This window comes from Zonotrichia albicollis, chromosome W, assembly GCF_047830755.1.
Source record: "Zonotrichia albicollis isolate bZonAlb1 chromosome W, bZonAlb1.hap1, whole genome shotgun sequence".
Taxonomy (NCBI): Eukaryota; Metazoa; Chordata; class Aves; order Passeriformes; family Passerellidae; genus Zonotrichia; species Zonotrichia albicollis.
This window is the reverse complement of record NC_133859.1, coordinates 8,036,389-8,063,096: the sequence shown is the minus strand read 5'-3', so window position 1 is coordinate 8,063,096 and position 26,708 is coordinate 8,036,389. Positions and strand designations below refer to the sequence as shown.

At 45.7% G+C, this 26,708-nt stretch overlaps 1 long non-coding RNA gene across 1 annotated transcript; it reads left to right on the top strand.

Moving 5' to 3' along the window:
* Positions 1–7,175: 7,175 nt before the first annotated feature.
* On the top strand, positions 7,176–23,496 carry LOC141726842 (uncharacterized). The gene is made up of 3 exons (XR_012577805.1): positions 7,176–7,371; positions 7,455–16,697; positions 17,991–23,496. It is a non-coding gene; the product is annotated as an uncharacterized LOC141726842 (long non-coding RNA).
* The last annotated feature ends 3,212 nt before the right edge of the window (positions 23,497–26,708 follow it).

Here is a 26,708-nt window from a genome sequence, read left to right as displayed (position 1 = left end):
CACCGAAAAGTTAAAAACTGTTCAGCCAGTGGGGAGGGGGAAGTCATGTGCTTCTCAGCTCACTGTTTCCACAGGTGTTGTTTGCAGAACACACCACGCTGAACTTGAAGGGGGCATTCTGCCCTTTCTGAACAATGGATCTGGACTTTCTCCCTACCTCCTGGCTGGTCTGAGCTCTGGGGCGGTCTCCCCCCTCCAAGAGAAGACCCCTCTCGTCTGCCTTCAACCACCGTGACAGACAAGCAGAGATGTGAGCCTCTTCATCAAAGAACCAAGACAAGAAATCCCCGTGCAAGAAAAACCCCCCTCGCACCTTCTTCCAGAGACTGGGACTGAAAACTCCCCTCCAGCTCGGGGGAGGTGTGCACGAAGGGGGGAAAAGCTGCCCAGAATAAACGCACCTGCGAGCATTGGGCCATGAAAACAATGATTTTGCCTGTTGCTTGGCTTGGACTCTGTGTACCCCCCTTTTTCTGTTCTTTACCCCTCCCTGGAGACCTTTGTTTCGGCTCCCCTTCCCCCCAACGAAAAAATCGTATAATTGGAGCCCTGGTTAGGCCTGCTTTTTGAGATCTCCCCGGACATGACCCAGTGAGCTTTGACGGCTGGACCCCGAAAGACAAAAGCGGCACCACGTCTTGGTAGCTATAACCCCTCTGCCCTCCTTTCCTCCCTCTTTCCTTATCTTCTCCCTTTCTTCCCCAGTTCCCCTCACCAACGCGTTTCAGTTGTGGTTATTTCAATAAAATTGCATTTTTGTTGATTTGTTACTGCAAATCCCCTGTGCCTTGTTGGTTATTTTTGCACCTAAAAATCATGGCGTTACCCTTTCACTGGGACGGATCACGACAGTCGGTCCCCACGTTTGGTATTTCAAAACCAGCTTCTCTTCTTGGCATAAACAAGCATTGCTTCAGCTGCGGATACCCTGGTCTGAAATTTGATTATTTGATTTATTTTATGTATATATATATATATATATATATACACATAAATATGAGAGAGTTTTGACAGCTTTGTGCTGTTTCTTTTGCCACAAATGCCCTGGCTGGCCACATTCACACCCCATCACCTCAGTTTGTCTCTTGCTTTGCCGCTGGGATATCTTACTCCATAAGATTTGGATGGAAGAGAAACTGCTGGAGCCCCACAACCAATGAGGCCAGCCCCTCAGGCATAGACAGAAGTCTCTGGGCTCAGGAAGTAGACAGAGCTGCTCACTCAGGCTCTTTCAGGATGAGAATAAACACCTTGTCTGTCTCCAGTTCTTGCTTTTACAGTAGGTCTATTATTTGGGTTTTTAAAGGAGGTTTATCAGCTTTCAAGTCAACTGCAGCCCAGACAGACTAATGTCTCTGATTCTGGCAGGATGATTGTTGACTCAACTATTTTAAGGGTTTCTTTTCCTGCAGGAGTCTCTGATGAAGCATTTAAGCACCTGATGACCACAGCAGCATTTTGTAGGTCACCTGTTGAGGGCACCACTGTGTCTTCATCCTGGATGATATTCCCATCATCCCACCTATGCCAGAAGGATTTGAGGAAGAAGAAAGGAACTCTCTTCTGCTTTAGTTTATTTTTTCAGTACCTATCTGTATGTACAACTGAGCTTTCCATGCATGGGATGTAAAATTTTGAGTAGAATAAAGTATGTCAAATTTTGCCTTCAGCAAATAGCCCCTCTGAAGCAGCAGGTTCTCATCATTGCTAGGCTTCTTGCTATTTTCCTGAGACAAAACATTTGAGGTTGTTCGAAATACCTCAATGACTTGTTTTAAAATTTTAAAAGTTTAATAGTAATAAAATGGTTATAAAAATAGTAATACAAATTAGAGCAATAAGAATTTGGACAATCAGACTTAGGACAATAAAGGACAATAAATGCAAAGAATATGAATGTTCGGATGCTTTAAAAAAAAAAGCATGGCTCTCTAACAAAGGATTAACTCTTAAAAGCAGTAGAAGAAAGTTTTTTTTTCTGATAATGAGGCAATTTTTCTTTTCTTGGAGCTTGTTGCTGTTATCTCTGTGCAAAGAATTTCTTGATTATCTCATTTCTTTATTGAGCTAGTTAAAGAGTATCTTACATAGCATAGTTTCTGTTTTAACATTATGTTATAACCTAAAACTATAACACACTACTTAAGAGAATTAATACAGCATAACTTTCTAACATAACAGATATAATATTCATTTTAAAATTTGCGAAAAGCCAATCATATAATAAACATTTTTCACAGCTGGAGCATTTCCCATTGGCAGAGATCCACCAGTTCCCACTGAATTAGGAAAGAACTTAGGGAGGCTCTTAACATCTTTCCAGAGATGCTCAGTGCTTCCCCAGAAGCAGCCCTGGGAGGATTCTGAGACAGGATACAGTCCTTCCTACACAGGTTCAAGCACCTTGTGGACTCTGTGCTTGGCAGCATAAGGAGCCAGGCAAGCTTGCCTCAATTCTCACTGCTAAGGTGATGTAGGAACTCCCCTGGCAACTCAATATCTCCCTGAATACACACTTTTAATAAAGAGTAATTTTAATTTCCGAAACACTGAATCATCTTGTGTTATTACCTGGCATATGGTACCCAGAACAGTAGCCATAGCATCTTTTCCCTGAAAGAAGGACATTTGTGTTCTCTCCTACAATAGGATTAAGCCAAAAGCAGGGATAAAAGGATCAGGTCAAGACATGCAGCTTGGAGGGGTTGAAGCACCAGGCTGAGGGGAGCAAGGTTGCACTTGCATGGGGACAGGACCAGCAGCTCTGCTGTGCTCTTTGAACCTGGAGTTGTGCCAGATCCTTGAGAAAAATTCCCGATTACCATAAAGCCGCACTTTCTTTGTTATTTGACACATTAATAATGAATGGAATGCTGTGACCAGTGTGGCCATGGAGCTTGGAACCCATGTGAGGGAGGGAGTGCAGGGGTGAGATGGCAGTGATGGCCCCTTTTCCCAAATCCCAGGCGGATGCTGCCCAGTACCCATCCCTGGGTTTATCTTTAGTCACCCTACTGTTATTCCTGTCCAAATTCCACCTCCACCTACTAGAGGAATGAATCCAACTTCCTCACACACTCTCACAGACACCATGCTTTGCTAGATGGTTCATTACCCAAAAAGCTCAGGCTAGAAGCTGTGTGCCCTGATCCAGCACTTATTTTGGCTCCTAAACCAGAGCCTCCAGCTCCCAGCCTTGCCACCTTCCTGCTTCCAGCAAGGATGGAGGGAAGCTCATAGTGGCATTTTTTTGATGTCACCAGGCCAAGGATGCCTTGAGCAGGTTGGGGCAGGACCAGGATGCACAGAGAGGTCCCACTATGTGGGGCCAGGACCTGTTGTGCCCACCCAGAAGCTGGATTTACACACTTCAGTGTGTTGACACCATTAATATTATGGGCCAGTATTCTCCAAAGAGGGCTATTTGCTTTAAATAGATAGATGAGATGAATTGTTATCAGGTTAAAGTTGACAATTCCACTTGCACTGGCATTTCAAAAAATTATCATTAATGCAAGGGCAGATCCTGCCTTTTTTTTCCCTAACCTTGCTCCTATTATATACCAAGAACATCCCTGGGAAATCCTGGGCCTGGGGGGTCTCAACTGAGAGGCTTGGGGGCTGGAGGGAATGGGAGGGAGCTGCATGAGATGTGCCACAAAAAAGAGATGCAGGCAGAGGTGTTTTCTGCCCCAGTGAGCCCTTCATGGCAGCTCAACTTTCACTGAAGCATTGCTATTTGTGCTTGGAATAATAATTAAACCATAATATGATAATAGATAAAGATATGAAAATACAGGCAGTTTCTCTTTGCTTAAAATACAACAAAATAAAAAAATCTGGAGCTAAATTAACAATGTACTCTCCTAATTATAGCCATGCTCCTGTGAATATTGGGTTGTCATGGAAACTTGCCCAGCAAACTGATATGGCCCTGGGCACAGCAGGGAGAGATGTTGCCTTCTGATACAAGGCAGGCGGCCTGGTTTCAGGAAACAGCACGGCGACCCCCTTCCCCAGGGTCGCTCGGGCCTAAGAAACATGCGGACACCAATATGGTGGAGGATCAAAGGCCTTTATTCTCTCTTCTCATGGGGTTTTATAGTCTAGGGGGCTTCTACGTCAGGTGAGGGTCTGTCCTTACCATCTATGGTTAGTAGGGAATGGAAAGTTGCTGGGCAAGTGGAAAGTTACTGGCATCTGGTTCAGGGGGCTACATTCCTATGTTAATTTTCTTATCTAAGGGGGCAGGGGCCCTGTCTTCCCGTAACATCACGAGATCTTCCGAACGCCAGGCCCTACCTGCTACAGAGAGAGATCTTTTGAATCTGATTTTGCTGTCAGAGTAAAATTAAGGTTTATTCAGAGGCCAGATCTGGTGAATTTATGGCTGTGGTTCTTCTGTTGATGTTCATTACCATGATCCATTTATCCGGATTAATGTTACAGCAGAACCAGACAGAAAGCAACAAAGAATCCATGGTGAGAAATAAAGTTAACCTCTTGAATATTGCCCAAGAAATAAGAAAAAGGGAATGATTGTTGGGTCAGTGTTTTTGAGAGCCTGGTGGGGTAAAGAAAAAGTGGTTTAAGTCCCTTGTAGGAATATTTGAGCAGGTTTGAAGGGGTTAAATGGATCCAGTTAGCTAGAAGGGTGTTTAAAAGGTGTTTGAATTATTTTTCTTTACATTTCTCAACTCAGAGTTGTGTGCATTTATATGGAAGCGCTTTGATTATTTGCTATCCAGAAGGACCTAGACAGGCTTGAGAGGTGGGCCCATGTGAACCACATGAAGTTCAACAAGGCCAAGTACAAGGTCCTGCATCTGGGTTGAGGCAATCCCAAGTGCAAGTAAAGGCTGGGCAGAAAATGGATGGAGAGCAGCCCTGAGGAGAATGACTTAGGGGTATTGGTGGATGAGAAGCTAAACATAACCTGGCACTGTGCACTCAGGCCAGAAAGCTAACTGTGTCCTGAGCTGCATCAAAGGCAGGTCAAGGGAGGGGGATTCAGCCCCTCTATTCTGCTCTCGTGAGACCCCACCTGTGGTACTTCATTCAACTCTGGAGCCCACAACATAAGAAGGATGTAGACCTGCTGGAGCGAATCTAGAGGCAGCCACAGAGATGCTCAGAGGGCTGGAGCACCTCTGCTATGGAGACAGGCTGAGAGAGTTGGGATTGTTCAGCCTGGAGAAGGTGCCAAGGAGACCTTAGAGCACCTTCTGTGAAAAATGCATATTTTATGATTGGCTTTTTGCAAATATTAAAATGAATATTATATATGTTACGTTAGAAAGTTATGCTGTATTAATTTTCTTAAGTAGTGTGTTAAATATAGTTTTAGGTTATAGCATAATGTTAAAATATAAACTATGCTATGTAAGATACTTTTTTAAAAGAGAGGACTCACACCGAGATAGCAGCCACAGGACACCTAAATCTTTCAGAGAAAAAGAATTTATCGCTCTCTTATCAGAAGAAACCAACTTCTTCCTGCCTTGCTCAACCCTGAAGATGCTGTCAGGATTAAGAGGAAGAAGCTGACACTGACCAGACTGAATCCTTTGTTTGAATTGAATTTATTCATCATGTATGAGATGTATGAATATGCAACAGGCTATTGCTTTTAAGGGTTAATCCTCTGTTAACATGAGTCCTTTTTCAAGCTTATTTTGCCCAGAAAGAGGTACCCGGACTGTCCGTAACTCTTTGTTTTTATTGTCTCGTATTGTCCTAATCCCAATTGCTCAAATTTTTATTACTCTAATTATATTACTATTTTTATAACCATTTTATTACTATTAAACTTTTTAAATTTTAAAAATTAGTGATTGGCATTTTTCACACCTCCTAATACCTAAAGAGGCTACAAGAGAGCTGGAGAGGGACTTTGGACAAGGGCATGGAGTGATAGGACAAGGGGCAATGTCTTCAAACTGACAAAGGGCATGTTTAGATTAGGCAGTGGGAAGAAATTTTTGACTATGAGTGTGGTGAGGCACTGGCATACGTTGCCCAGAGAAGCTGTGGTTCCCCATTCCCCAAAGTGTTCAAGGCCGGGTTGGATGGAGCTCTGAGCAACCTGGTCTAGTGGAAGATGTCCCTGCCCATGGCAGGGGGTTGGAACTAGATAATCTTTATGTTCCCTTCCAATCCAAACCTTTCAAGGATTCTGAAACACTTGCTGTTTCCTTCTTTTAAGCTCAGTTGAAATCACTCTCCTGTAAGCTCGATGGCCATGAGGAGGAGGGATGGACCGGAGACGATGTGGTTCTAGGTCTGAATGCCAAAGGATGAGGATAGGAATATGAGACAGTGTTCAGTCCGGACAGGGAAAGGTGTGTGTGTAGGGGTATAATAAGTAACAATATGTTTGTTCATTAATAGCTAGATAATTTAAATTATAAAACAATAGCTAAATAGCTCTTGTTTAGCAGGATATAGTGTTACCTATGTGCAGTCACATATGGTAAAACCTTTAACTTCATAGGAATTGCTTTGTTTACAAACCCCCCCTGTAACTAGGTACAGCTACATCTGGTAACAATTACTAACTTCGCTAGAATTGCTTGGTTTGCAAATTCCACCCCATAGATATAGGAGACCCTCTGTAACTAGATACCGTCACATATGGTAACAATTATTAACCTTGCATGAATTGCTTAGTTCGTAGAATTTAGACTTATAGATATGCCTTATAAGGAAAGTGGCCAAAGAGGAAGACTTGGGGCCTTCATCCCACGACCACCAGAAGGCAGAAAAAGACCCCCTAGCAACCGGAGGAGCAAGCGCAGAAGACAGACCACGTCATCCAGGAATCCGGAAGAAAGGGACAATAAAAAGCGAACTTTAAAGGGGGAATGGTGCGCGCCTAAGAGGAGCAGGGACTCCTGGCCGCCCAGCGCTGAACCTTGCTTATTCTTGCTTGCATAATAATAAAGATAATTGTACAGTTCTTAAATTTGGTCAATTCGTTTATCACAGGGGGAAGTAAGTAGCACCACAAAGGCTGCTCTGCGACCTGGTCGGTCTCAGTCGCCCCGCCGGGCTGGCCTCTTGGTACTTGCGGGGGCACCGGCAGAGCCTCGGGGCCCGGGTGATCGGGCCGTGGCGGGCAGGCTGGACCCAGGTCCAGGCCCGAACTACTTCTCCCGACAGGCCCGACGGGAAGGCTGGTGGCGGGGCGGGGCGGGTCCGGTCCGAGTGAACGGTGCGTCACTCCCTGGCCGCCCTGGATTGTCTCTGCAGAGTCGGATTTTCTTCCCCGGTGGGTGATATTCCTAGTGTCCCTCCGCATTTTCCCCGCACCACAGCGCTGCGCCCATGAACCTCCCGGCGGGGGTCTGATTGCACCCGGTGCCCCGTAGGGTAAGGCCGGGGCGGAGGGGAGGGGTCATGACAAAGCAGCGGCGAAGCGGGTGGTAAAGCACGTCCGGCCTTTGTCTCCCTAGGAAAGAATCAACACCCCACGCGCCCGGCTGCCGTGGGTCTGGGGTGTTGTTTTGCACAGGGACCCGGTTTCTCATCTGGTACCAGCGACGGTGCTACCCGAGTGGCCTCGTCCAGGGTGGGTTTCCCCCCTTCGCTGACATTCTGTGCGTGGACTTGGAGCCCTCCCTCCCCCCATGATATTCCCTCTCCTGGAGAAGGTGAGCGGCGGGCAGGGCGGTAACTGCAGCGGCAAGGTCCAGGGCCAGATTTGGATACGCTCCCGGCCTCTGGAAGCTACCTGGCAGCTTCATTAGCCCTGCCAAAGGGCAGGGCTGACCTCTCTCTCCGGGTCCTCCGGCGAGCCTCCTACGGACAAAAAGGAGAGGGAGACCCATTGAGTCACCATTGCAATAACTACTGTTCATCGTGGTCCCTGTCACAGCAAAGGTGGCGGAGGTTCCTGTACAGCAGCATCTGCAGACACAATGGTGCCACCTGGTTTAGGCTTGAGCATCTTCACAGGGGGGACGTTCCCAGTGGGAATGCTGCTGTGAGGTACCGAGGTGGGAGAATCTCCCACCTCCTGGGAGGTGCTTTCCTTGTCTTTGGTGCAGGATTGAGTTTGGGTGTAGCAAGTGAGGACAGAGCGGGGACTCAATTTTGTTGTAATTTTACGGTTATCATTTTCCTGCAGAGTCATTCTGGCTGCATGTGGTCTCAGGGGCTGTGGGTGACAGTAGGGGAAAACAGATGTGGCAGCGGAGCAGTCGGCACTTGTGAGACTTTTGCCACAGCTGCCCCCAGCAATGCTGAACAGCTGGAGGCACATTTGCTGGTTATCCCTAGCATTCCAATGCCTCAAAACTCAGTCCTTGGAGGTGTTTTTCCATAAAATGAGACTAAGATTCATCTCCTGGGGCTGTTACATGTGTTAGGCTCTTCTGGAAGGGATGAGACCCTGTTTTGCAGAGAAAAGAAGAAACCTCACAACTTTATAAAAGCTGTAAAGCTCAGTATGTTTATTTACGGCACCGGACGCACACGGAGAAAATTCTCTTCAAAAGGGCATGCGTACCTCTGAAAATTTCAGACTTCCTTTTATCTCCTTTCTAAATGCATATGCATACAGCTTCACAATAAGTTCATACATATTCATCTCGCATGACATTTAGCACTAGTTCTTCTTTATCAAAGGAATTTCTAGGTCAGGGCAAATTGACTTTGTGGTCTTTTCTGTTTTTCTTTCTCTGTCTCCTTGCTGTCTCGGCATACGAGTTTTTCTTTCAGCTTTGGCCTCACAGACTTTTTACCATTGTTAGACACTTCACCTAATTCAGGATGGATCTCTACTCTGTCTCATTCCCCCCTTTCCTAGGAAATAAGTAAATTCTTCTACTTAATGAAAGCTTTCATGGCAATAGGTGTCTTTTAATGCTTCACTATGTACGTTTGATAAAGAGGTTAGTACAGCCGTTCGTTGTAGTATTCTCCAGTTCTAAATTAACAATGTAATAGATAATCTTAAGCTTATCTCAACTAATATTAGTAAAATTACAATAGGGTGGCACAACTCATTAACGATTCCATTTGCAGTTGGTGACCACTCAAAGATCACATCTCACCAGTGATAATCTATATTTTGTTTTATTCTTTGTAGAATTCTGGTTATCTCTTTTGTACCATGTTGGACAGTAATTAAGGTTTTTTTTCTACTCTCTTGGATTTCTTTCAAGACTTTTAATAGGTCTTGGTGCTTAATTAATTGTTTTACTAATGTAAGGTTCATCTCAATAGGGGTAGGTAGTAGTCTGTGATACATTGTGTAATTGGCTGTAATCAGCTGGTGGGATGTTACTGGTACCAAATACGAAAAATCACACCCAATAATCTTAACAAAATTACAAACACAGAGATTAGAATGGCTTCTACTAGACAGAATAACATCATTGCTATCAATTTGTACAGCAGCACAAGCAGTTCTCAAACATACGCCCTTTTCTAGTATATACGAGCACAGTTTTCTGGTCAGTGACTGGATGAATTTCAAAGTGGCAAATACTCTGTTCAGTGTCCAAACACATCTTGGGCATTAACAGTATTGCTTTCACAAATGAATCTCATTTGTTCTCTAGTAATGCAGGCTTCTAAGTTTACTGTCTGCCACTTTTCATTCATCTTTTCGTGCCCACACTCTATGTTCTGAAGGATAGAGTGTTGTTTTTTTATGGTTTAATCTTAGGGCAACGATGGAATGGATAACATAAACAGTGGCATTACATATGGTAAGCACAAAGGCAGTGGCCACATTAGAAACAGGATCATAGGTGAAATTCACCATAGTCCACCGGGATTGAAACTTCCTTTCAAAATCAATTGCATTATCCCACTCAATTTTCTGAATTTCAGCTGGAAAATTACCTTCACCACTTTCCTATATGATCAGAGCTGCTGTTGCTTGTATCTATAACTGTGCTTGTATACATCTGAAAGCTAAAGACACATTACCTTGAACTATACTAAGTGCTTCTACTATCAATTTGTGGTCTTGGTCCCCGGCCTCTTCATACTTCTTTACTTTGGCAGTACTTTTGAAATCTGTCACTGGCTAGTTCCTAATGCCAATAGAGATTACTATAAAGGCTGCTTCAATTTTGTTAGGCTACCTGCTGCAGCAGCCAGTTTATTCATCAGTATTTCTGAATCAATTCCATTTAAAACTCCTAATCTTGTCTCTAATATGCCAGTTAGATGTTTGTTATGGGGAACAGGAACTGCTTTCTGTCCATGACCATCCCTCCCTGCCAGGGGGATGTGCTGGGCTCACACTGCAAATTCAGACACACTTCACAAGTGTATCTGACAGAGGTTTAGGTCATACTTGAGGTAGATGTTTGTTCTGAAATGTAGAGACTTCAGGGAATCTAACTTCTCTCTTTTTCTCTAAAGCACCTGATTTCTCAGATGTGTGACAAGCAGGAATGTCTCTCTTGGTCTACAAAACTTCACCTACTTTGCCCTTAGCTAAGATCAAGCTGTGGACTGTGTTCAGGGCAGAAGATAATGGAGGGGAAATCTTGAGAGAAGAGCTTAAATTCATTGCAGTGCCTCAGAAGAAACTGGGATCAGGTTTCTGCTACTTGAAACACTCAGCACAAAAGTGATGCTCAAAATCTTACAGCTTGCTGCTGAGCTCTGAGGGGGTCTCTCTCTCTACCTCTTTTAAGCAGAATCTAACTGCTTCAGACTGGGACAAACACTGATCTAAATCTCAGTAGGAAAAGGGATAGCTATAAATAAGGAAAATCACCTTCCTTGCTTGGGTTAATTTACCACCTGCAGTTCAGCACCCTTTACCAGCCATTGCTTGGGGGTTCAGCCAACCAGCTTGGAAAATGACTTAAGGAAACTGATTTCTTGGTGTTTTTGGTTTTAGGCACCAGGAGAGATGGCTCCTTCCTTTCTTGTTCTGCTCTTAAGATATGCATGTTTTTGTGACCATGTTGTCTAGCTCTCAAAGGAAGTTTTTAGGAAGGAGGAGCAGGCTGGTTGGATTTTTGAGATGCTAATTTGCATTATCAACTCCACACGTTTGAGAGACCATTCTGAATTGAATAATAGCTGTTGTTCAGTCACATTCTTTACTACGTTAGGTTCAAGTTTGGAGTTTGGGTAGAGTCTGAACTAGTATGGGGTGTATAAGGCCCCGCTGTGGTAAAAAGTGCAGTGTCCACTTTGAATTCAAATGAAAGTCTGACAGTAACTCGAGCTCAAAAGCAGGTCACTTCTACAGGCTGTATCAGGGTGAAATTACACCAACAGTCTGATTCACTTAAGTTATCACAGACTTCTTGGTGTTCATATACACTAGGGGAGGTTCAGACACTAATTACATCTGGTCTCTCATAAGCCATCTTATTGATGACTAAGCACTTTACTTTGATTTCTTCTCTTCAGATTTCTTGAAGTGTTCACAGTTCCTGTTCTTGCTATTCTTACTCCTCACATACCTGATTCTCGTGGATTACTACAGTAGATATGTTTAAATTTTTTATCTCAGAAGGTTTTCTCATGGATCTAGTATACTGATTAAATGCCAGGGACCAAGGCCATTCAGCATTGCTTTGGGTAGAGGTACTCTCTAGTTCTAAAACTTCAGTTATAATTCTATACAAAACAATTCTGTACACTAAAGTATGAGCTACTCCCGACCGCAATATACTCATTTTGCCCGAGTAAGTTTTAGTTTCAGTTCATTGTCTTCTGGTGTCACTCTTGAAGGGGCTTCTGGGCCTTCTTTACTCGAGAGTGATGGATCTAGGTGTTCTGCTCTTTGATTTTGATTGCAGTGAAGGTGGTGAGAGGTACTTGCAGTGGTCTCTCCCACTATGGTTCCGAAGTCTTCTTTGTAAGAGACTTAACATATACGTCATCTCCAGGCTATCTAACTCTTTGCTCCGAGTTCTAGCCGCATGTTTCTCAATTACTCTGAGCTGTTTGCTTAATGCTACTAGGTAGGTGGACATTCCCCTTGTATTCTATATGGTCTTCTATAAGGCATTCTAAAAGGATTCAGCATTCCTTTAGCTCAAAAGGTTTAGTTTGAATTTGCAATAGTGCTAGCGGAAGAGCTTAGGCTAGGGTAGATTAACTTCTTGCTCCAGTCTTATGATTTGCTGCTTAATCAAATGATTCATTCTCTCTCCTTGGCCGCTTGATTGGGGGCGGTATGGGGTGTGAAGTTTCTAATCTATGCTCAGATGGCTACTAATCTGTTGAAGTATTTTGGAAATGAAAGGTGATTTTTATCTAAGGATATTGTGGCTGGAACTCTGAAGCGTGGTATTATCTTTTGTAAAAATTATCTGGTCACCTCTTGAGCTTTGACAGTTCTGGTGGGGAATGTTTCTGGCCAATCTGAAAATGTATTTATTAATACCAGTAAGTACTGATACCCCCCTTTCCTTGGGAGTTCTGAGAAGTTGATTTGCCACTGCTGTACAGGCGTATGGCCTCTCCCAGTCTGACAGAGTTTTGGCCCGGGGGGGTATTTTGAGGTTAGTCTGGAGGCAAGGATCACATTATCAACTCACTTGAGTGATAGTGGCATATAAATTCCTGACAACGATACAACAATTCTTTCAATCAGATATGTGTTCTAGAAAGCCTGTGGGAATTACTACTTTAAAGTCAACACTTCATTTTAATGCACTCTGTATCACTCGCAGCCTTGGTCATTTCGAGAAAGAAGCCAAACTCTATAAAAGGCTTTTAAGTAGTTAGGCCCTAGTCCATTTTCTAGTGCCCTTCCTTCACTAGTAACCACGAAAATGGGAAGGGATTACTAGCTCTCTTTCAATGGTAGCCCACCCCTTGTAGTTGTACGTCTCTTTTGATTAGTATTATTGTATTATGGCTTACTTTCGAGGAAAATCTGTACCTCACCCTTTGCTTCTTTCTTTGCCTCTCTATCCGCCAGCTCATTTCTTTCCTCCAGTTTTAAGCTCACACTCTGGTGTGCCTTAATATGCCTTTTCAGGTAGCTGAACTGCTTCCAGCAGCTGGATTGTCTCTTCTTTCGCTGTGAGGTCAGCAGTCTCCTCTCTTTCTAGATGGCTCCATGTGCATGCACAACTCTGAATGCCTTTTGCTGTTTCTAAGGCATGGGTCCATGCATTTATCTCAGCATCCTGTGCAGAGGTACCTGTTGGTAAGGGTCCAGACTCTATTACCTCTCTGCAGGTAGTCACTGTGAACTTTGCAATGTCTCTTTCTTGTCAGTAAACCAGGTCTCTGCATCGTCCGGAGGAGTGTCCTTTAAGTCTGGGCGGCTGGAGTAGGTAGCTTCAGTGGTCTCCAGGCAATCATGGTGTACTGCTTCTCTTTGATTCCACTGAGAAAAGAAGCTGGGTTGACAATATTAGTCACCACTATCTCTACATCATCTTGTTCTACCATGATGGCCTGGTATTTCAGAAACTTCTCTGGTGAAAAGCCAGTGGCCACCCTTTACTTCTAGTACTGCGGACACTTTGTGGGACACTAGCACAGTCATTTTTGTCTCAGGGTAAACTTGAGTGCCTCTTGAATGTTCAGCACAACTGCTGCTACAGCTCTGAGGCAACTTGGCCATCCTTCGGCTGTTGCGTCTAGTTGCTTAGAGAAGTAAGCAACTGCCCTCCGGTATGGACCCAAGTCTTGAGCTAATATTCCCAGGGCAATTCTTTGCGTGGAAAAATAGAAAGAATGCTTTATTTACATCTGGAAGTTTCAAAGCTGGAGCCGACATGAGGGGACTCTCTAGTTGGTGAAAGGCCCGTGTGGCGTCTCTTGTCCACTGGAGATCTCAGTTCCCATTGGCAATAAGACCATAGAGTGGTCTGGCGAACAGTCTATAATTATAAACTCACAGCTGGCACTACTCTGCCATACCTAAGAAGGTTAGGAGTTCTTTCGTTGTCTGGGGTTCAGGGTTTGGCATAGGGCTTCTCTGCCTTAAAGTCTGCTTCTCAGCACTCACTTCTTACTCCAGGGAGATTACCTTCTGTTTCACTACTTGTGCCTTTTTCTTTGAGACTCTTCATCCTTGGAGTCTTAGGAAATTCAAAAGGCTTACTGTCCCGGCTTCTCTCGCTTCCCTTGTCTTTGTGGCTGCTAGAAGATCATCTACGTACTGCAACAGCCTCCTTTCCTCTTGTGGAGCTTCCCAGGACTCTGGGTCTTTGCAAGCTGTCTTCCAATCGGAGTGGGGAATTTTGAAGCTTTCAGGCACATGGACTATGTGAGCTTGTGTTTGAATGCAAAAATTTTCTGGCTGGCTTTGTGGATAGGGAGGCAAAAGAAGGCATCTCTTAGGCCTAAAACAGTGAACCAGGTTAGCTCAGGTGTTAAACAAGTTAGTAAGGTCTATGGATTTGCTACCACAGAGTACAAATTCTGTGTTATCTTATTGACAGCCTTTAATCTAGTACTATCAGTTATTGGACTGATTCTTTCTTTACCTTCTTTTTGAGGGTACTACTCAGTTCTCACTGGTTGTGTTCTTTCATTAAGCTTGATGGGGGAGCATCTCATGGGGGAGCATCATTCACTCTCTCTGGTACAGCAGAGGCCCATACTCCTAAAAACACTTATTTACTTATTCTAATATCTCCTTAGTAATGTCTTTCTTAATTTCAGTGTCTGTTAATATTAAGCCTAACATCTTTATATTATTTGCCTCCAGAGTAACCTTTCTCATTTGAGAATGCTTAGCAAATTGAGTGAATTGTACAAAAGCTTTTAGGTACACATAGTACACATGTTACTTTAAAGGTTTGCAAAAGTATGCCTTCTCAGACTGGCCAGTTGTTCATTCCCCACACTACAACATAAACATTCTCCACAGGTACTAAAGCTTTATTTAAAACTGAATATATGACCCTTGTGCCGACAAAAATTTTTCTCTTTTGGGGAGGTCATCTTTACCCCTCCTCCCTTAACTTGGGAAGAAGCCTTTAGCAAATCATATGTACTCATTTTGCGAACTGTGATTGCTTTGCATTTCAGCGTGATAATCGTTGCCTGATTTCATACGTTGCTATCTTATGCTGCATGCTGAACAACATGTTTGATTTGCTTTCTCTTTGCCTTGTTTTCTTTTTCAAGGGCCAAGACCAGAGGGCAGTCTGATCTCACAGTCTCTTTGTCATTCTGGGTGATTTCTTAAAACAAAAGACATTTCAGCATACAAAAACTCTGTCTCTTTTATCTTCCTTTTAGAACAGCATAACAGCAGTACCAGTGTTCTTTATAAACACCGCACTGCAATAATACTTGCACATCCAGCTTTTGCTCACAGGCCATTCCCGTGTTCCCTGGGGAGACAGGGTAGCCAGAGCTGTCCCTGTGCTCAGTGGACAGCTACTGTCACCTCACATAGCATGCTAGCCTCTTGATGTACCAAAGGCTCCCCGAAATTTCCCACAAAGGCAGGCTATTGTGTTTGTTACAGAGAACTTTAAATCCTTTCAGCAGATTGTTTCCAGTAAAGACTTATTGCAGTTCCAAGTGAAGTCTCATAAATCTCATACGTCTCATTAACTAATTCATCTCATTCATCTCTTCTATATAAACTCTGTTTTACAAAATATCAGTCTTTTCTAGTTCTCTTCTTGCACAATCTAATTAAGCACTGTGTCTACTTACACTTGTTTTGCTGCTTTGCAAAAAGGCTGTGCTAGTCACAGCCGAAGCTCTGATATGCCCACAGACACAGACACATGCCCCCCCCCCTTTTATCTCAAATTCACTAGAGCCAAGGCTTGAATTGCTGTGAGGGGGAGAATTCTTGGAATTCCTTTAACTCGCTTTATCATAGTTAAGCATAAAGCACTGTACTATGTGGGATCTCAAGATCTGAGTCCTGAGATGCCGGGCCTCCGAGACCACCCTTGGGGGGCCCGGGAGTCCTGGAATGTTGCCAGAAGTGTCTGGTGGCAGGACTTTGACCCTACACTGGAGACGACACCTTTATGAAGATAAGAGGACTTCACCGGGGTGAATGGCGAAAAGATTAGCTAATTAGAGGGTGAGACACAGGGTTTAGGATTTATGTACAGGGGGGTTTAGAGGAGTAAGATGGAGGAATTGGGGTGTGTCCTGCCCTCCTTCTTCTTCCTCTTCTCCTCCATCTTCTTTGGCCACGGTGGCACCTTTGGATTGGTTATTACTGAGAGTGCACCGAGTTATAAGAATAAATGGTATTGGGGAAAAATGATAAATATTGTACACGTAACAATGGGTATAAAGATACGTGGCGGTCCGGGGGACGGGACAGTGTGCTCATGGCTGACTGCTGAGCAGATCTCTGTTCGGCTGAAAGAACATCTTTTAGATAAGCAATTAATAAACATAAAAACTGAAAGAAGAACTGAAGCCTCTTCTCGTCCTTCGATGCGCGGGCTGCCCCAAGGCCACCTCGGGCCTTCACAGGCCCCTCAAACAGCCGAGATAACCGGACACTTGGCGTCCCTGGGTGGGCACCACCACCACAACCTTTCGGGGAGGGCACCCTCAAAGCCCTGAAGACCAGAGAGAAGAAGAAAACAAAAAGCCAACAGAGTCTGCAAAAAACAGCAGTCACTGAGGAATCCATCTCTCAGTTTCTGCCGAAGACAATTCGTAGCAGAACAGCCCGGACTGGAACCAGAAGGCGCCCTGGGACTACCTCTCGTGATCTGCTGGACAGAGACCGAGACCTCCGGACTGCCCTGACGATAGATTTGGTAAGAAAGCCTGAAAATAAGAACATGGGGGGCACACTTTTTCAAGAACAACGGGAAATTTTGTCCGCCCTACAGGGTGTGACTCAAACATATACAGAGGGAATTCCAAAGAAAGATTTAAAACAATTATTGCTATGGGCAAGGCTAAACTACCCACTGGCAGAAACGTGCCTGCTATTTGAAGTGGGGTTTTGGCAGGAGATAAATAGACACTTATATTTCTTAGCTACTAAAAAAGATGAGACAGCGTTGAAGCTGCTGTCTCCTGCAAGAATAATGCTGGAAGGGATTTCTATGCAAACGAAATTCCAGGAAGAAAACCTCCAGACGCAGCAGACATCTGGGGGGGGGACTCTCTGAAAGAGGGGGGGAGCAAGGCTCCAGGAAAAAAAAAATTAGCTCTGGCCTTAAAAGGCCGAGAGGAAAATGCTCTTGGAGAAAAAGAGCAAGAAATATTATTAAAATACCCGGTCCCAAAACCCAGAAACCCCGGGAAACCCCCAAAACGTCCAAAAACCCCAGAGAGCATGGAGGATTCAGGAACAGAAGGGGGGGAGCAGGGGGGGGAGAGGGGACCGGGGGGCGCGCTTTCTCGCCATGCCGCGGCAACGGAGCAGGGAAGCCAAGCTGCAGCGGAGCAGGCGGGGAGCGCAGGTGAAGAAAAAACAGAGGATACGTGTTTTCGCGCGGCTTTGCTTGACTCAGGGCCGGGGGCAGCGGCGGCCCCGACCGGCAGGGGTGCGGAAGCGTGTGCGGCGGGCGGAATTCGCGAAGGCTCGGGGAAGCCACAAACCAAAGCCGGGGCGTCTGACCCAAGCAGCGAAAAAGGGGGATTTGCGCAGCCCCAGAAAGCTGCCATGCGGGGACATAGGAGGCGCGCGGTTGTGACATCAGAGCCCATGCGCAGATCCGCCAGGATTGCGGAACGCACGCGGCTGCCGGCGGGGGGGAGGCTACTTGCACCGGCAAAAGGGGAAATAGACACGGGGACGGAGGAGGAGGAGACAGAGTCAGGGGCAGACCAAAGGGGAGATATCTCAGGGGTGGAACAAGATGGAGACAGTGAAAGTAGTTCGGGAGACACAGGGAGCGGCTCGGAGAGCAGGCAGGCACAGCGCGGGCGGGAGCGGAACACACCCCCTGTAACATCCCGGGCGAGGAGGGGCCGCGCCAGGGAGTTCATATCCCGGGGCCCCCCGCCTTCTCCAGACTTGGTGCCCTTGATCAAAACCCTTGGAGTCCAAGACTCACCCCCTCAGGAGAGACGTTCTGGTGTTCAAACCCCAATTTCAGCTGAATTAAAAGCCGAAAACACACGGTCCGGAACAGGGCGACCAACATGGCCACCGGCAGGAAGTGAAGCAGTAGAGTACGCTACGTCACCAGAGACAGGGAGGCCGGTGACATCGCCATCTGGTGGCTGGAAGACAGAAGTGCACGCCATGCCGGATTGGATCGGCGGAGCCACAGCGCCATCTGGTGGCGAGGCTGCAACAATGCAACAATTTTTCCCAACATTATATAAAAAGAAAAGCATTTTAAAGAAAACAATGTCAACACGACAAAGGGATTATCCATCGACTTCAAGGTTTCATGAAGATGATGAAAGCTCAGATGAAGAACAGCTACAAGAAGGAAATGTTATAAGGATCACAGCATCAGAAGGGGTTCCTATATGGATGCTGTCAGCAGCAGAAGCAACAAAGAGCTTCTTGCATTCAGTGGACACCACAAAAAAGAAACATCAACAGGATCCTCGAGCTTCCTTTTCGGATTTGGGAGCGAGGCCAAAAACCTTAAGGCGAAGAATGAGACGTGATAAACCAACAACATCCACAGTACCATTATTTATGCAAATTCCAACGGAACCTGAAGAAGAAGAAGAATTTCAGGAGCCGGTGAAGACGATGGATTGGAAGCGAATCAGAAAAGCGTTGGCAAAAGAAAAGCATTTATTCCCGGGATCAGGGGATCTGACAATGCCAGTGACATATGATGCCCAGGGACAGAACCCGAGGTGGGAAAGGATGGGTCATGAAATACTCAAGGATTTAGGGAAGGCGGCTCAAACTTTTGGGTTGAATTCACAATACTTCAAACAGCTACTAAGAGGGACATTCGCTACATATGATCTCACACCATATGACATTTGAAGTATTGTGGCAATGATTCTCACTGACACTCAAAGCCTTGTCTGGGAAAAAAGGTGGAGAAAATATCTCGCTGAATTACGGAACAGATACCGAGGTGGACCAAATGCAAACCTCACAGAGGGGCAGTTAGCAGGAGATCCTCCAGATGACAACCCAGGGGAACAAGCAGCTAGGCTGCCACGAAGAGTATTAAGTGACATCAAGGAGGCAGCGAGGATGGTAATTATGCAAATCGCACCAGCAGGAGCTCCAGAAGTCCCGTTCTCTTGCATCAAGCAAGGTCCCACAGAGCCATTCATGTCGTTCATCGATTGACTCACGCAAGCCGTGGATCGACAGGTGACGATAGAAGAAGCGAAGAGGCCTCTCTTGGAAAGCTTAGCTTTCGGCAATGCCAACCCGGATTGTCAACGGGTGATTAGCGCCATGCCAGGACGGCCATCCTTGGCAGAGATGGTGGAGGCATGCAGCAAGGTGGGAACACCTCAGCATGTCGCAGCGATTGTGAAGAACGAATTGAGAGAGGAATGGGAGAATCAATTAAAGGGACATTCAGAAAAGCAAGCAGAGGACAAGACCCTGGAGAAGATGCTGGAAAAAATACTGCATCAACAGAATGAGAACATCAACAAAGTTCTTGCGACGATGCAGAAAAAGAACAATCCCCCAAGAGGACAGTGCTATAGATGTGGGGAGCTTGGGCACATGAAAAGGAACTGTGCACAAACACATACGCCAGCGCCGGTACAGAAGGCGGAAAGGCCAGTTTGCGCACGGTGCGGGAGAGGAAGACACCCTGCGAAAGAATGTTATTCCCAGACAGACGTGGATGGAAATCCGTTACCGTATCCGGGAAACGCAAGGTGCAGCGCGGACCAGCGCGCTCAGACACAAGTACTGGCGGTGTCGCAAGAGCAGACGGGGCAATCATCAGTGAGCGACAAGCAGACGCCCTCAGCAAAACCCTCAGCCGATTCCACAGTGACCCAGACCTCCTCCCACCAGGGGCACAGTGCACATTGGCAGCTTCAAAATTAGTATGCTTTCTAGACGAAAGTCATGCGGAAATACCAACAGGTGTCCGCGGGGCTCATATAAGAAGCAAGATTTCCTGATAATTGGACAAGATAAGTGCAGTATTCTTGGACTCATTGTCTATCCAACAGTTATCTCAGCGGATAAAAATACAGAATTGACAGTGTTGGCAAGAGCACTTCGTCCACCATTGACTGTACCGGAAAACACTGTGGTTGCGAGAGCCTTTGCACTGCCGCCACACGCAGTTGGAGAGGTCATGTCAATCTTCGACGAAGAAGGTTTCCCTATGAAGGAACATGTTGAAGTACATACAACATGGGTGAAGCACATAGGTCGAGACCGACCCACGCTCACATGCCAATTGACATGCGGGAACGGAACAATAGCGATCACAGGCATGCTCGATACAGGGGCGGATGTAACAGTGATATCATATATTTTTTGGCCACGCAGCTGGAGCTTGGTTGCGCCACTGGGTTCTCTCTCAGGCATAGGGGGAGCATCTCTGTGTCTGCAAAGTGAGAATTCTGTCGTTGTCACGGGACCAGGAGACAAGACGGCGGTCATTCGTCCTTTTATTGTCCAAAAGCCGATCACAGTCTGGGGTCGAGACCTTTTGGCACAATGGGGTGCGAAGATCGAAGTGGATTTTTAGTAGGGGTCACTGCAGCACTCCCCACACTGAAACTGACATGGAAAACCGATGATCCAGTTTGGGTGGATCAGTGGCCCCTTGAGCGGAAAAAGTTGAGTGCTTTGAGAAACCTGGTCCGAGAACAATTGCAGGCGGGACACATCAAGCCAACAGACAGCCCTTGGAATTCTCCAGTGTTTGTCATCAAGAAAAAACTATCGGGCAAATGGAGATTGTTACACGATCTCAGGAAGATCAACGACGTCATAGAAGACATGGGACCGCTTCACTTGGGACTTCCATCTGTCTCAATGATTCCCAGAGATTGGCAGCTTGTGGTCATTGACCTCAAGGATTGTTTTTTCAGTATCCCGCTCCATCCAGATGACGCTCCGAGATTCGCCTTTTCAGTTCCGAGTATCAACAAGGAAACGACTCTGCAGCGATACCATTGGGTCGTTCTTCCACAGGGTCTGAAAAACTCTCCGACGATCTGTCAATGGTACGTGGCAGGAGCTTTGGCACCAGCGCGGAAGAAATTTCCAAAGGTAAAGATCATTCATTACATGGATGATTTGCTCATTGCAGCATCAACACAACGGGAGCTGCAAGAAGCTCGTGACTGTGTGATCGCAGAGGTGCAAAAGGCAGGTCTAGAAATCAGCATTTCAAAGATTCAAGAGGTTGCACCTTGGAAATATCTAGGGTGGAAAATTTCAGAAAGAACAATAAAGCCTCAAAAAGTGGAGATCAGCACCAAGATCACCAATCTGCACGATTTGCAACAGCTTGTGGGAGAAATCAACTGGATGAGGCCGGTTTTGGGAATCACAAACAGCGACATCCCAGCGTTGCTCGATCTTTTGAGAGGAGACACAGACATTCGGTCTCCCAGGACACTCACGCAAGAAGCAAAGAAGGAATTGGAGAAAGTTGCAGACGCGATACAGAAAAGGCAGGCACATCGATTTGTTCCAACGTTGCCTTTTCAACTGGCAGTGCTGGGGAAGAAAACACAGTTCCATGGTTTGATCTTCCAATGGGACGAGTCGCAAAAGGACTCTTTGATAATCATAGAGTGGATTTTCCTACCACACAGGCCCGCAAAAACAATTCTTACAGATTTGGAGATGGCAGCACAGATCATCATAAAAGCGAGAACAAGGTTGCTGACGATGGCAGGAAGAGAATTCTCAACCATCAGGTTACCCTTGAAACAAGACTATCTCGAGTGGGCGATGCAACAATCGAAAGACCTGTTAATCGCATTGTTAGCGTTCCCGGGAACTTGCACAATCCACTTTCCGCAACACAAGATACTGCAATCGCAAATATGTTATAAAACAAAACCAAGGATAAGTGAAGAACCTTTGGACGGGATCACAGTGTTCACGGATGGCTCAGGGAAGACACACAAGTCAGTGATCACGTGGAGAGACTCAACGACAGGGGATTGGGAATCTGACGTGAGGAAGGTTCAGGGCTCTCCACAAATTGTGGAGTTGGCAGCTGTTGTCCGAGCATTTCAGTTGTTCAAACAACCTCTCAATCTGGTGACAGACTCCGCATATGTTGCGGGTGTGGTCAAGAGATTGGAAGGTTCGCTCTTGAAAGAAGTCAGTAATGGGGTTTTATACTCCTATCTGACGAGCTTGAAGGCATTGCTAGAGGGCAGGGAAAGAGAGTATTTTATCACACACATTAGAGCGCACACGACACTTCCAGGATTTTTAGCGGAGGGAAATGCTCGAGCGGACAGGTTGACAATGCCCATTTCGCAAACACTGCCGGACATTTTTGAGCAAGCAAGGTTAAGTCATGCGTTCTTTCATCAGAATGCACAAGCGCTGATGGAGTCCTTTCGTCTCACAAAGAGTCAGGCGAGGGAGATCATTAGTGCTTGCCCAGACTGTCAGTTTGTGCAGCCACCTTCTTCCACCGGAGCCATCAATCCACGGGGGCTGCAAAGTCTTCAGTTGTGGCAAGCTGATGTCACGAAATATCCATCTTTTGGGAGGCTCAAAAATGTTCATGTTTCTGTAGATACATTCTCAGGTGCAGTCTTTGCTTCAGCACATGCAGGGGAAACAGCAGACCATGCTTGCCGACATTTTCTGCAAGCATTTGCAGCATTAGGTGTGCCTCAGGAGATAAAAACAGATAACGGTCCAACGTACACAGGCAGGGTGCTTGACAAATTCCTGAAAAAATGGGGTGTCAGACACACGTTCGGTATTCCACATTCACCCACAGGTCAAGCAATCATTGAAAGAACACATCACACCCTGAAATCCCTTCTGGACAGACAGAGAAGGGGTGAACCAGAGGCAACACCTCACATGAAATTAAATAAGGCACTGTATGTGTTGAATTTCCTAAATAGCTCATCCTCGGAACCTAATCCACCAATCGTGAGACACTATCTAAACAGCACACAGGCAAAGCTAAGGGAAAACCCTTTGGTTTTGATCAGGAACCCAGAGACAGGACAAATAGAGGGTCCTTTCAGACTAATCACTTGGGGCAAGGGTTTCGCTTGTATCTCCACAGATCGAGGTCTAAAGTGGGTGTCGGCGCGGCACGTGAAGCCATTCTGGACGCGAGAACCCGAGAACGCTGATCCGAGAAACAAAGAGACGAGTACTCAGACAGAAGTCGAGACTCAAGCCGGAAAGAGCGATCCCGAAGAAAAATAAAAAGAAACTAAGGACTTTGGGGATTTCTGTATAAAAGCGTAATAATGAGTATCATGATGCTTATGTGCATCATTCTTTCATTCATTGCAGCAAGTAAGGGAGAAGATTTACCTGTAAATCAGCCAAGGCAAAATCTATGGGAGACTTTGGCTCAAGCAGCAAATCTAGATAGTATTTGCCTGACACATTCGAGGCCAGGAAAACCATTTTCTGCATGCATGGTTGGATTGCCAGTGGACGAATGGCCAGTTCCAGGGCATTCCGCAGTTAACATTTCACAGGTCATTGAAAATCCTGTGAAAGAGTGGTGTGCTTGGACACATCTACTTCCTGTGGCTTCTACAGAACCTCAGGAATTGGAGATTTTTGGGTCCATGACAATGGAATTCTGCATGCAGTTTGAAGTTCCGGAGGCCACGAAGGCAAAAACTATCGATTTAACTCCCAATCATGAGTTTTATAAGAATGCATCGGCTTGGTGCAAATATACAAAGAGAACTGCCAAAGGATCAATCCAAGTCCCAGTGCAATTGCCACGGGGTTTGTTTTTAATTTGCGGGGACAGAATTTGGCACGGCATTCCTGCTAATGCCACGGGAGGTCCATGCAGCATTGGGGAAATTTCAATGCTGTCGCCTGATTTGAACATGTTAAGAGAGAAAAGGCGCAGAGGAAAAAGATCAATCCAAAATTATGCGACAGATTGCAATGACGAAGTATTTTCTTGGGATAAGAAAACAAGCATTGCTACAGCAATTTTCTCACCTCAAACAGCATCAGGGGTGGCTTTGACTCAGATCGACCACATGGGTTGCTGGTTGAGCAAACATGCACGGTCTGTGTCTGTCGCATTGGATGACGTTAAAAGACGTTAGTAGTATAAGACAGGCGACTCTTCAAAACAGAGCTGCAATCGATTATCTATTGCTCGCCCATGGACATGGGTGTGAAGAGTTTGAAGGGATGTACTGCATGAATCTCTCAGATCAGTCAAAATCAATTCATGAAAGTATTAGAAACATAAAAGACAGCGTAAATAAGCTTGGCGAGATCACGGGATCATGGATTGATCAGCTGGCAGATTTCTTTGACATTTCTCCTATTTGGAGAAGAATTTTAAGGGTAGGGTTTTACGTTTTAATAGTCCTACTAGTCCTCATGATTGTCGTCCCGTGCATTTTTGTATGTCTGAAGCGCGCCATGAATCGGGTGATAAAAGAGGTTTTCTTGGTGCAAACAGAAGGGGGAGATGTGGGATCTCAAGATCTGAGTCCTGAGATGCCGGGCCTCCGAGACCACCCTTGGGGGGCTCGGGAGTCCTGGAATGTTGCCAGAAGTGTCTGGTGGCAGGACTTTGACCCTACACGGGAGACGACACCTTTATGAAGATAAGAGGACTTCACCGGGGTGAATGGCGAAAAGATTAGCTAATTAGAGGGTGAGACACAGGGTTTAGGATTTATGTACAGGGGGGTTTAGAGGAGTAAGATGGAGGAATTGGGGTGTGTCCTGCCCTCCTTCTTCTTCCTCTTCTCCTCCATCTTCTTTGGCCACGGTGGCACCTTTGGATTGGTTATTACTGAGAGTGCACCGAGTTATAAGAATAAATGGTATTGGGGAAAAATGATAAATATTGTACACGTAACAATGGGTATAAAGATACGTGGCGGTCCGGGGGACGGGACAGTGTGCTCATGGCTGACTGCTGAGCAGATCTCTGTTCGGCTGAAAGAACATCTTTTAGATAAGCAATTAATAAACATAAAAACCGAAAGAAGAACTGAAGCCTCTTCTCGTCCTTCGATGCGCGGGCTGCCCCAAGGCCACCTCGGGCCTTCACAGGCCCCTCAAACAGCCGAGATAACCGGACACTACTATAGTTCTCCTATGTAAAATGCTACTCCTGTTGCAACAAAATCTTAAAATCTCCACAAACACCACTATACAATCTGAGAATCAAATTACCACAATGCAGCGGAAGAAAATCACCACACAAAATCACTGGGAAAGGGCATATTTCTCAAAGTTCTCACTTTCTCAACACAACACAGCATACCATAATTCGGCATTTACTCACATCAATTTTCCTGGACACAATCAAAATAACAGCACACAGTCTAGAGATCAAGTCCAAACATCCAAGGCAAAGGAACTCTCTGCGCTCATACTCACGGTTAAAATGTACTAAATCTACACAAATCACTACATTTAAACACGATAAATACCATCACTGACATTCCTCCACTCGCTTCTCCGCGGGGCACTTCTCTCCCTGCCCCCGCAGCCTGCTGCAGCCGGCGCCTCTGGCCTCACTCGGCTGCTTCAAACACGGGAAGTACTGACCCCCCGCACTGTAGGGCACTGTAGATTTACTCTCTTTTATACACCATACACTTATCACCTGCACGATCACAAACACAGTGCACTGACTACACACATTAACCATAGAGCAACACAGTGTCCGGACATCACACACACAAACAAAACACACACGGGCTCACCAGTTCTGCTCTATCAGAACTACGAATCTTCAATACACACATACATGGGTTCACTTGCCTTACTCCCAAAGCTGCTAGCGGTCTGCTCTATCAGAACAACGAACCCCGTCTCTAATACAGCTGCTCTGTCTGCTGAACCCATGAACCCAGACCTCTCTGGGTGGTTTACTCCTTTGCTCTCTTTCTTCCTCCCCTGGGGCCCTTTAGTGCATACCATATCTTCCTCCGCAGGCCAGCGGGTCGTTGTCTGTCTTCACAGGTGGCAAGTTGAGACAAGCGTAGCCCCACCAGGAAAAAAATCTTAGGGCGTGCCTTGGAGGTCCGTCTATCCCCCCTGCCCCCACGGGGTCAGAGAACTCCTGGCTGGCTTGCCATAATGTTTTGCGGAGAAAAGAAGAAACCTCACAACTTTATAAAAGTTGTAAAGCTGGTTGTTTATTTACGGCACTGGACGCACACGGAGAAAATTCTCTTCAAAAGGGCATGCATACCCCTGAAAATTTCAGACTTCCTTTTATCCCCTTTCTAAATGCATATGCATACATTTTCACAATAAGTTCATACATATTCATCTCGCATGACACTTAGCACCGGTTCTTCTTTATCAAAGGAATTTCTAGGTTGGGGCAAATTGACCTCGTGGTCTTTTCTGTTTTTCTTTCTCTGTCTCTTTGCTGTCTCGGCATACGAGTTTTTCTTTCAGCTTTGGCCTCACAGACTTTTCACCATTTTAGACACTTCACCTAATTCAGGATGGATCCCTACTCTGTCTCAACCCCCACCAGTAAGACCCCACACTGGATAAGGTAGCAATACCATTAGATTGGAAAGGGGCAGGTGCAGTATAATGTGGAGGGCTGGAGTGCCCGGGACCTCTCTGGAGACCTGATGACTCCTCTGAAATAGGCTGTTTCCACATGTCCATTTGTGTCGCTTTCACTCCTGCTTCAGTAATCCATTATTCTTCCTCCACCACTCAAGTAGGTATG